Source organism: Capricornis sumatraensis, chromosome 5 (genome assembly GCF_032405125.1).
Source record: "Capricornis sumatraensis isolate serow.1 chromosome 5, serow.2, whole genome shotgun sequence".
NCBI lineage: Eukaryota > Metazoa > Chordata > Mammalia > Artiodactyla > Bovidae > Capricornis > Capricornis sumatraensis.
The window spans coordinates 73,625,521-73,634,335 of record NC_091073.1 but is presented as its reverse complement, the minus strand read 5'-3'; the positions used below and the strand labels follow the sequence as shown (position 1 = coordinate 73,634,335).

Here is an 8,815-nt window from a genome sequence, read left to right as displayed (position 1 = left end):
CCCTGAATTTTATTCATCTATTCCTCAGAGTTTCTTATGCTTGTGTGTGTATGTCACTCAGTCGTGTCCCACTCTTTGTGACCCCATGGACTGACTGTAACCCGTCCAGCTCCTCTGTCCATGGAATTCTCCAGGCAAGAATACTGGAGTGGGTTGCCATTTCCTTCTCCAGGGGATCTTCCCAGCCCAGGAATCAAACCCAGGTCTCTTGCATTGTGGGCGGATTTTTTACCATCAGAGCCAGCAGGGAAGCTCTTCTTACACATAGTTGGTACTTAATACATACCGACGGAATACAGAAAGAAAGCAGCTAGGAGCTGAGGAAAGCAATGGCTTGGGAATAAAGAGACTCTGGTTCCCAACTCCCCACTGGGAGCTAAACGGGGTATATTAGGCATGAGAAAGTGCTTTGTAAACAGAATATGTCATGCACATTCAAAGTAATTCTTTTCTTTTCAGGATCAATTCTGTTTATTGCCTTTACGCTGCTTACCTTTAATTCCTCATTGTGTAACTCCTAAAGAAAGATCTCAGTCAATGAAATGGTGATTCGAGAACGTATCAGTGCCAGTTATGCTCTTGTGTCTCCAAAGAGAACTGACTCTTCCCTGAGATTCAGAGGATTTTATTTCTGGCCATGTCCTCATGTATTTCTATTTCCATGTTCTAACCTAATACCAGACTCGATTAGCATGTCAGCATGAAGACAGACTGGTCTCTGAAATCTGATCCTGGCGGGCTCCATCCCTAGCTTCATCTCCAGACTGTGTTTTCTGGAACCCTCCTCCTGATGACTACCCGATTAGAAGCTGCTGCATGTCCTCATCTCCTTAGCCATATTTTCTATGGTCACAAACTCAGGGGACAGCAATGTTGGCAAATCTCTCTTAATGTGCCTAATTAACTTGCATATGCCAGAGACAGGAGCCTGTACTATTTATGACACAGAGAAGTGAGAAAATGTCTCCTACCATGGGTATCAGGTAACTAACGCAGTACTGCCAAAGTTTGGTTGTGAAACACGAAGCCTCTGAAACCTGTTGGTGTTAAGTGCACACCAAATATTCAATCCAGACATGTCGTGCTTGAGCTATTCTGGGGCTCATAAACCTTTCATCAGAATCAGAGGTGAAATATTTGGCCTTATTTGTAAGTCCCATATTTCTAAAGACCTTGGGGGCTCATTTAGTATTCCCAGCAGAAAGGTCACAAGGTTGGTTTTCAGGGGTCCTGGTTTAGTGGAACTGATGACTTCAAGCAGGAGATACTTTCACGATTTTCCAGGAACCAGCACCTCACTCCTCCTGTGTGTTGCCTACTCTGGTTCCTTTCCCTCTCCCTAGCCAACCCCCTCCACCACAAGCCCCCTAAACACAGGCACTGTTGTATAGGGTTGTTCAGAGTGCTTACATTTTCTGACCAAAACACTGACACCTTTATTTAATGGTAATATTAAGGAAGAAGGCTACTCCTTTTTAGGCAAACTATGTTACAAAAGGCTTTGAAAGTTGTGATTTTATTGGCGGAGGGGTTACTTAATTTTATAGAAACCTGAAATCTAAGGGTTAGAAGGGTCCTTTGAAATCATCTAGTCCACCCTTAGTTTTCCAGGTGAATGGACTGAGATCCACAGAGGAAAGGTGACCAGCTCAAGAGCTCACAGCTGAGTCATAGTATATCTGCACTCTTACATATCAGCTCTTGAACCTCAGGCAAGTTATCTAACCCCTGATGGCCTCTGTTTCCTCATAGAGGTTCTGAGGATTGAGTGAGATGATCCACTCAAAATAATTGGCACAGTGCCTGGCACGGAGTCAGTGTATCATTTTTCTAGATTCCATATATATGCATTAGTGTGTGATATTTTTCTCTTTCTGACTTATTTCACTCTGTATGACAGACTCTAGGTCCATCCATGTCTCTACAAATAACCCTGTTTCATTCCTTATAGTGGCTGAGTAATATTCCATTGTATTTATGACCCACATTTTCTTTATCCTATTTCCAAGGCAGGAATAGAGACTCAGACATAGAGAATGCGCATGTGGATGCGAATGTCAGGGAAGAAGAGGGTGGGATGAATCGGGAGACTGGGATTGACATATACACAATAATACTATGTGTGAAATAGACAGCTAGTGGGAAGCTGCTATAAAGCACAGGAAGCTCAGCTTGGTGTCTGTGATGACCAAGAGGGGTGAGATAGTGGGAGGATGAGAGGGTGGTCCAAGAGGGAGGGGATATATGTATATTTATGGCTGATTTGTACAGCAGAAACTAATGGAACACTGTAAAACAAATGTATTCCAACAGAAAAAATGAGTGTGCCAGCTCAAACTTCCAGGAGAAAAGAGTAAGAATTTGTATTCTCCCCAATCCTTGTCAGTGTTTAAATAGAAAATTTTCATGTTTCTATTATTACACATTGAGCCTTTCCTCACTGCAATTTACAGCCATTGTTTTAATTTATAATTTAAAAAATTATTTTTATAAAAGTAATATAGTACTGAACAAAAAGAATTCAGAGCAAAAAAACCATATATAATGAAAAGTAAGTCTGCTCCCATTTCTGTTTTTCTTTCTACCGAGGAAGGTTCCTTATTTCTTTATTATTCCTTATGTATCCTTCCAGGGTTGTCCACGTGATTACAGACATAGATGCATGGTGTTTGTGTATGTGTGGGTACATATATACATATATATGTATATACTGTACTCATACACTTAATTATCCTATCTGTGCTGTCTGCATGTTGGTGTTTCTACTTAACAAAAGGCCTTGGAGGTTATTTCAATTCAGGATTATTAATATTTTTTTTTCTTTTTTTTATTTATTTTTATTATTATTATTTTTTTAAATTTTAAAATCTTTAATTCTTACATGCGTTCCCAAACATGAACCCCCCTCCCACCTCTCTCCCCATAACATCTCAGTGGGTCATCCCATGTACCAACCCCAAGCATGCTGTATCCTGCGTCAGACATGGACTGGCGATTCAATTCTTACATGATAGTATACATGATAGAATGCCATTCTCCAAAATCATCCCACCCTCTCCCTCTCCCTCTGAGTCCAAAAGTCCGTTATACACAGCTGTGTATAATTATAATTTTTAATTATTAATATTTATTTCATTTTAAAATGTCCAATTAAAAAATCTACATTCCACTTATTTACGTCTTTGTATGAAAACAGAGCACTTCTTATATCCAACTTTATGCCTGATCTAGATGTTCACTTCTAGTACCCTACTTTGAGATGCCCTGCAGTGAGGTGCCTCTTGACTTCTGTTTAGGGCCAGGCTCTTCTAGCCAAAGCCAAGCAGTTATCCAGGTAATACCGACAGAAAGGCTTTACCTAGGTGATTGCTGTAAAAGCACATATTGGTAATGACAATGACAGAAGAAATAGCTGAGAAGTGTTTTGTTGGCATACAAAGGATGCAGAAGTATGACTTCGATGTTAATATCTGCTATTATCAAGCCCTTACTATTGCCAGACCTTGCATTTTATGTGAATTATACTTTGTTACTCTCCGTATTTCTATGTGGAGAAGGCGATGGCATCCCACTCCAGTACTCTTGCCTGGGAAATCCCATGGACAGAGGAGCCTGGTGGGCTGCGGTCCATGGGGTCGCGAAGAGTCAGACACGACTGAGCGACTTCCCTTTCACTTTTCACTTTTATGCATTGGAGAAGGAAATGGCAACCCACTCCAGTGTTCTTGCCTGGAGAATCCCAGGGACGGGGGAGCCTGGTGGGCTGCCATCTATGGGGTCACACAGAGTCGGACACGACTGAAGTGACTTAGCAGCAGCAGCAGCAGTATTTCTATGAGGTTAATATTATCATCACTCCCATTTTATAGCTATTGAGACTGGGCTGGGGCTCATGACACTTGAATAACTGATCTAGGGTCTCAAGGATGTAAAAATTAGTAGACCCTGGATTTAAACTCAGGTGAATGTGACACCAGCACCAAAGCCCACTTTCTAATGTCTGCCATAATGCCTCCACATACACATCTATAATTTAATTTAGTTAGTGATAAGAGGATATATTTTTAAGTATCAGAAATATTAATAATTATTTAATATTAATTTTTATAACCATGCTGGTTATTAGATATTTTAATACCACTCTAGATTTTATTCATTGCTCCCCCAAATCTGACTGATATTCTAGTTAAATTGAACCAGTCTCTCCTACCTAAAAATACCTTGTGCTTTCCTGTACTAGTATATACTTTGGTTCTAGAAATGCTGAAAAAAGTCCTCAAGTTAGCCAGTTCTGTTTTGCAACAAATGTGTATAGAGCAATTACTAGGTCACAACTAAAAAGAAAACAGTAACAAGGAACTGGAAATGATGGAAAATTCCAGGATGTGGCTTTTGTCTAGTCTCTGTTTGTTGGCTGAGTCAATAGACTTGAAGGACTCCCTTCTTCATTGCATGTTTTGCAGGACACCTCAGCACCTCTTTCTCTTTGAAAAGAGGAAAAACACTTCCCTCTCCATTGTTTCATTTGCCTCTATCTTTCCCCATTTTCTTCCACTTCCTTAACCCAAGGTAATACTCTCATTTTGAATTTTTCTCCATCCTTATCTGAGAACAGAATGGATACTGGTGATGGGGAAGCGGAGGAATGAAGGAAATAACTAATTTGGTTCTGCGTGATAATGTGAAAGGTGAACTTTGTTGTCAAGAGGTAACTGTGTGAATATAAGACTGTGGGGGAAAAGTGTTCTTCACTCAAAGATTTGGAGAGCACTGTGAGTGAGAGTTAATGTGTGGTGTGGGAAGCTAAGTGTGTGATTCAGCTGGAGCTTACTGAACGTTCTCTTATAGCCACTCTGGTCTGTTTGTTACTTGAACTTAGCTGGCATCCTCCTCCTCTCCAGTTCAAGGTTTCTTACCAGTGGCACTTATTGACATTTTGGTCTGGATAATTCTTGATTGCAGGGTGCTATTCTGTTCATTATAGGATGTTTAACAGCGTCCCTGGACTCTTCTCACTGAATGCCAGTAGTATTCTACCATTCAAGTCTTCATGTCAAGCATGTCTTCAGATATTGCCAAAGGGCCCCGAGGGAGGGGCAAAATTGCTCTCAGTTGAGAACCACTGCTGTAGCTATTCCTTCTGCCTGGCACACTCTTCCCCTAAAGGGCCTTATCCATACCCTCTCACCTCCTTCAAATCTCAGTGCAGATGTTACACCACTGAGGCTACTCTGACATATTTATTTAATCACACAAACTCTTAATCTCTTAACCTGTATCCCTTACCCTCCTCTACTTTTTAATTTTCATGATGATCTAATGTACCAAACAATGTACTTATTTTTATGTGTTTGTATTTCTTTTTCTTACTCAAATGTAAGCTCCTTGAGAGACCAGTTTTGTTCCCTGTTACTTCCTAAGCACTTAGAGCAGTTCCTCACATACTATTTAAAAAGATAAAAATACATATGCAATGGTCTACAGTGAAAAGTTGAGCCCTTACTTCTGTACTCTGTGCTTCCAGTTCTCTTCCCCAAATCAAGTAACCATTTTTTTCTAGTTACTACTATATCCTTCTGGAGTTTCTTCATGCAAAGTCAAGTAAGGGGGAATGTATATTTCCTATCCAAGTTTTATTCTATTTTCTTTTTTACCAAAAGTTGGCATACACATACACCTGCTCAGCACCTTCTTTTTCATTTAAACTTATATGCATTTTGAAAATGGTATTTTTGTCTAGGAAGATTTTTCTCTCCTGTTTGAACTTTTCCTCTCTGTGCTTAAAACTTGAAGATCTACAGTCCTGGAAACAGTGACCTGACTTCCTTGTCCTTTAACAACAACAACAACAAAACTTGATTTGCCCTTTAAACTTGAATTCAGATTTCAGTCACACCCCAGCAAGGTCTAAGCCAGTCAGAGGTCTGCCTCCTTGCTCCTTGCATGAGAGCTACTCATTGACTCAAGTCCATATGTCATTTGATTATTTTGGATTATATGACAAGCTCTTTTTTTTTTTTTTTAGTATAAATTAAATTGGTTCCCTTTAGGACAGGGCCAAGCGTTGGTTCTTCTTGGAAATCAGCCAGTCTGTGAGGGGATGCAGACTCTGTTGATTTGGACCTTTGGGCAAGAATCCCCTGGGGTGTTCCTAGGCAGCCTTTCAAGCTGTAACTACAGAAGGGAACCGGGGTGGGACAAGTACCTTGTGCAGCTTTGACTGCACTGGAGGTGACCTGGACATTTGTTTACAACCGGCTCCTCTGAATGTCAGTGGAGAGAGAGTGGCTCTTTGCCCTGTTTATACATATACTGAGCCTCCGGTAAGCCTGAAAAGCAACTTAGGAGTCTAAATGTTTGAAAGGCTCAGGGACGAATATCTGGCCTGGTGCCAGTGGTGTGACTCTGTGATGGGCACTTCATCCTAGGGAGGCAAATGAACGGTGTGTGTTTTGAAATTAAGCACTTGGTGATTATTACGTTCTTAAAACATTTAGCTCTCAACTTATCAGACCTCAATGTATGACATTTCATGTTAGCCAAAACAGCTGAATTTTTTAAAGAGCTAAAAGATAAAATACATACCAACCTTTGAAACTGTAAACAAAGAATTAGAATGACAGATCACTACTGTTATCTTGGGTGTACATAAGAAAGATCCTCTTCTCATTTGGGAGGGATGTGTTCAGGTCATGGTACATTGTTTTTCTCTCCTTCGTTCCAGAAAGGTTAACAAGAAGTTGCAGCAGGCAAAAAGAACAGCTGGATCATGCATCTTTCAAAACAGAAAAACTTGTGCCTTAATCATGGATGAACCCACAAGGAAATACTTTAGAAAAGACTGAACTCATCCATCCTTTCGTAGAATATGCAATCTAATCAGCACTCCGAGGAAAGCAGAAAGGAAGGATTAAAAATAAGAGTCTGTGTTTACTTTTGTCTGGGATCTATGGAAATGTAGGTTTATGACTTGACTTGTACTGTCATAGTTAAAATAGATTGGATTTCACAAGGTAAGTGGTGGACCATGGGCCCTGTAGAGCAGCAGACAATTAACTGCCTTTCTTTTCTCAAGCTTGGAAGCCGCACTAAACTCTCAGAAGACTTTCCAACTGCACAGTGGCCAGTGGTGGCCATTGCCCTGCCCTCTCCTACCCTCCACCTTTACAGTCACTGACTCCCACAGCAGAATCACAGTCAGGTCTCCAATAACCGTATTTAGTAATCGTTTGTTGGGAAGAGAGACACCCAATAGTTTGGGGTCTTTTTCATTATTTTATTTATTTTTAATATACAAACAAATAGAGTTTATTTCAAGCTTGAAAATGATATTCTATTTCTTTTTTGCAGTTTGATCTCAGATTTTCAATTTGTAATGTGTTTGGGGGGAAGAGTGTAGTACTCTTCTTTTTAAACAGTTTTATTGAGATATAATTCACATATTATATAGTTCATCCATTTAAAGTATACAATTCAGTGTTTTTTAATATATTCACAAAGTTGTGCAGCCACCACAAGAATGTAATTTTAGAACAGTCTCATCACTCCAAAGAGAAATCCTATGCCTGTTAGCAGTTATTCCCTATTTCCCCCACTCCCCCACTGGCAGCCATAGTCTTCTTTCTGTCTCTGCAGATGCTACTATTCTGCACAATCTCATATAATGAAAATCATTCGATATATGGTCATTTATGACTGGCTTCTTTCACTTGGTCCATGTGTGCTGTAGCATGTGGCAGTACTTAATTTCTTTTTATTACTAGGTAATATTCCATTGCATAGATATACATTTTATTCATTCATTCATCAGTTAGTGAGTATTTGGATTGTTTCCACTTCTTGACTATTGTGAATAATTTTTAGTGATTATACATGTACAAGTTTTTTTGTGGATGTGTATTTTCTTTTTTTTTTTTAGCTGTATAAACTATTTATTCACACAGCACCCACACATTATTTCTTCTTGGACACACCCACAGTGCGACCACAGTGGCCTGTGGTCTTGGTGTGCTGGCCTCGAACGCGGAGTCCCCAGAAGTGGCGCAGAGCCCCCTGTGGGCCTGAATCTTCTTCAGGCGCTCCAGGTCTTCGCAGAGTTTGTTGTCTAGACCGTTGGCCAGGACCTGGCTGTATTTTCCGTCCTTCGTCCTTCTGTCTGTTTAAGAACCAGTCTGGGATCTTGTATTGGCGTGGATTCTGCATAATGGTGATCACACGTTCCACCTCGTCCTCGGTGAGCTCTCCTGCCCTCTTGGTGAGGTCGATGTCCGCTTTCCTCAACACCACATGAGCGTATCTTCGTCCCACACCCTTAATTGCAGCGATGGCAAAGGCAATTTTCCGCCGCCCATCGATGTTGGTGTTGAGTACTCGCAAGATGTGCTGGAACTTCTCAGGAATGACTAGAGACATGGTGGCGGCCCCAGCGGCGGCGTGTAGGCCTCCAGTGGAAGAGCTGGATGTGTATTTTCATTTCTTTCTTTCTTTTTTTTTTTACTATCACCTTGTTTATTGAACTTATATGCACAGTACATCATGCAAAATGCTGGGCTGGATAAATCACAAGCTGGGATCAAGATTGCTGAGAGAAATATCAACAACCTCAGATATGCAGATGATACTGTGTTTTCATTTCTTTTGGGTATATACCTGCAGGTAGAACTGCTGGTTATACGGCAACTTTACTACTGTCTGATTTTTTATAGAGCCAGGAGTTTCTGTCAGGACTTGCGTGAAGAATACATATTTTAAAAGACAGAGAAAAGTCTTATTTTCAGACATTTTAAAAGGTGCTAAATGAATACCATAATCAGTT

At 40.4% G+C, this 8,815-nt stretch overlaps 1 pseudogene; it reads right to left on the bottom strand.

The window, feature by feature from the left end:
• Positions 1–7,953: 7,953 nt before the first annotated feature.
• On the bottom strand, positions 7,954–8,428 carry LOC138080228 (small ribosomal subunit protein uS13-like; annotated as a pseudogene).
• Positions 8,429–8,815: the final 387 nt, after the last annotated feature.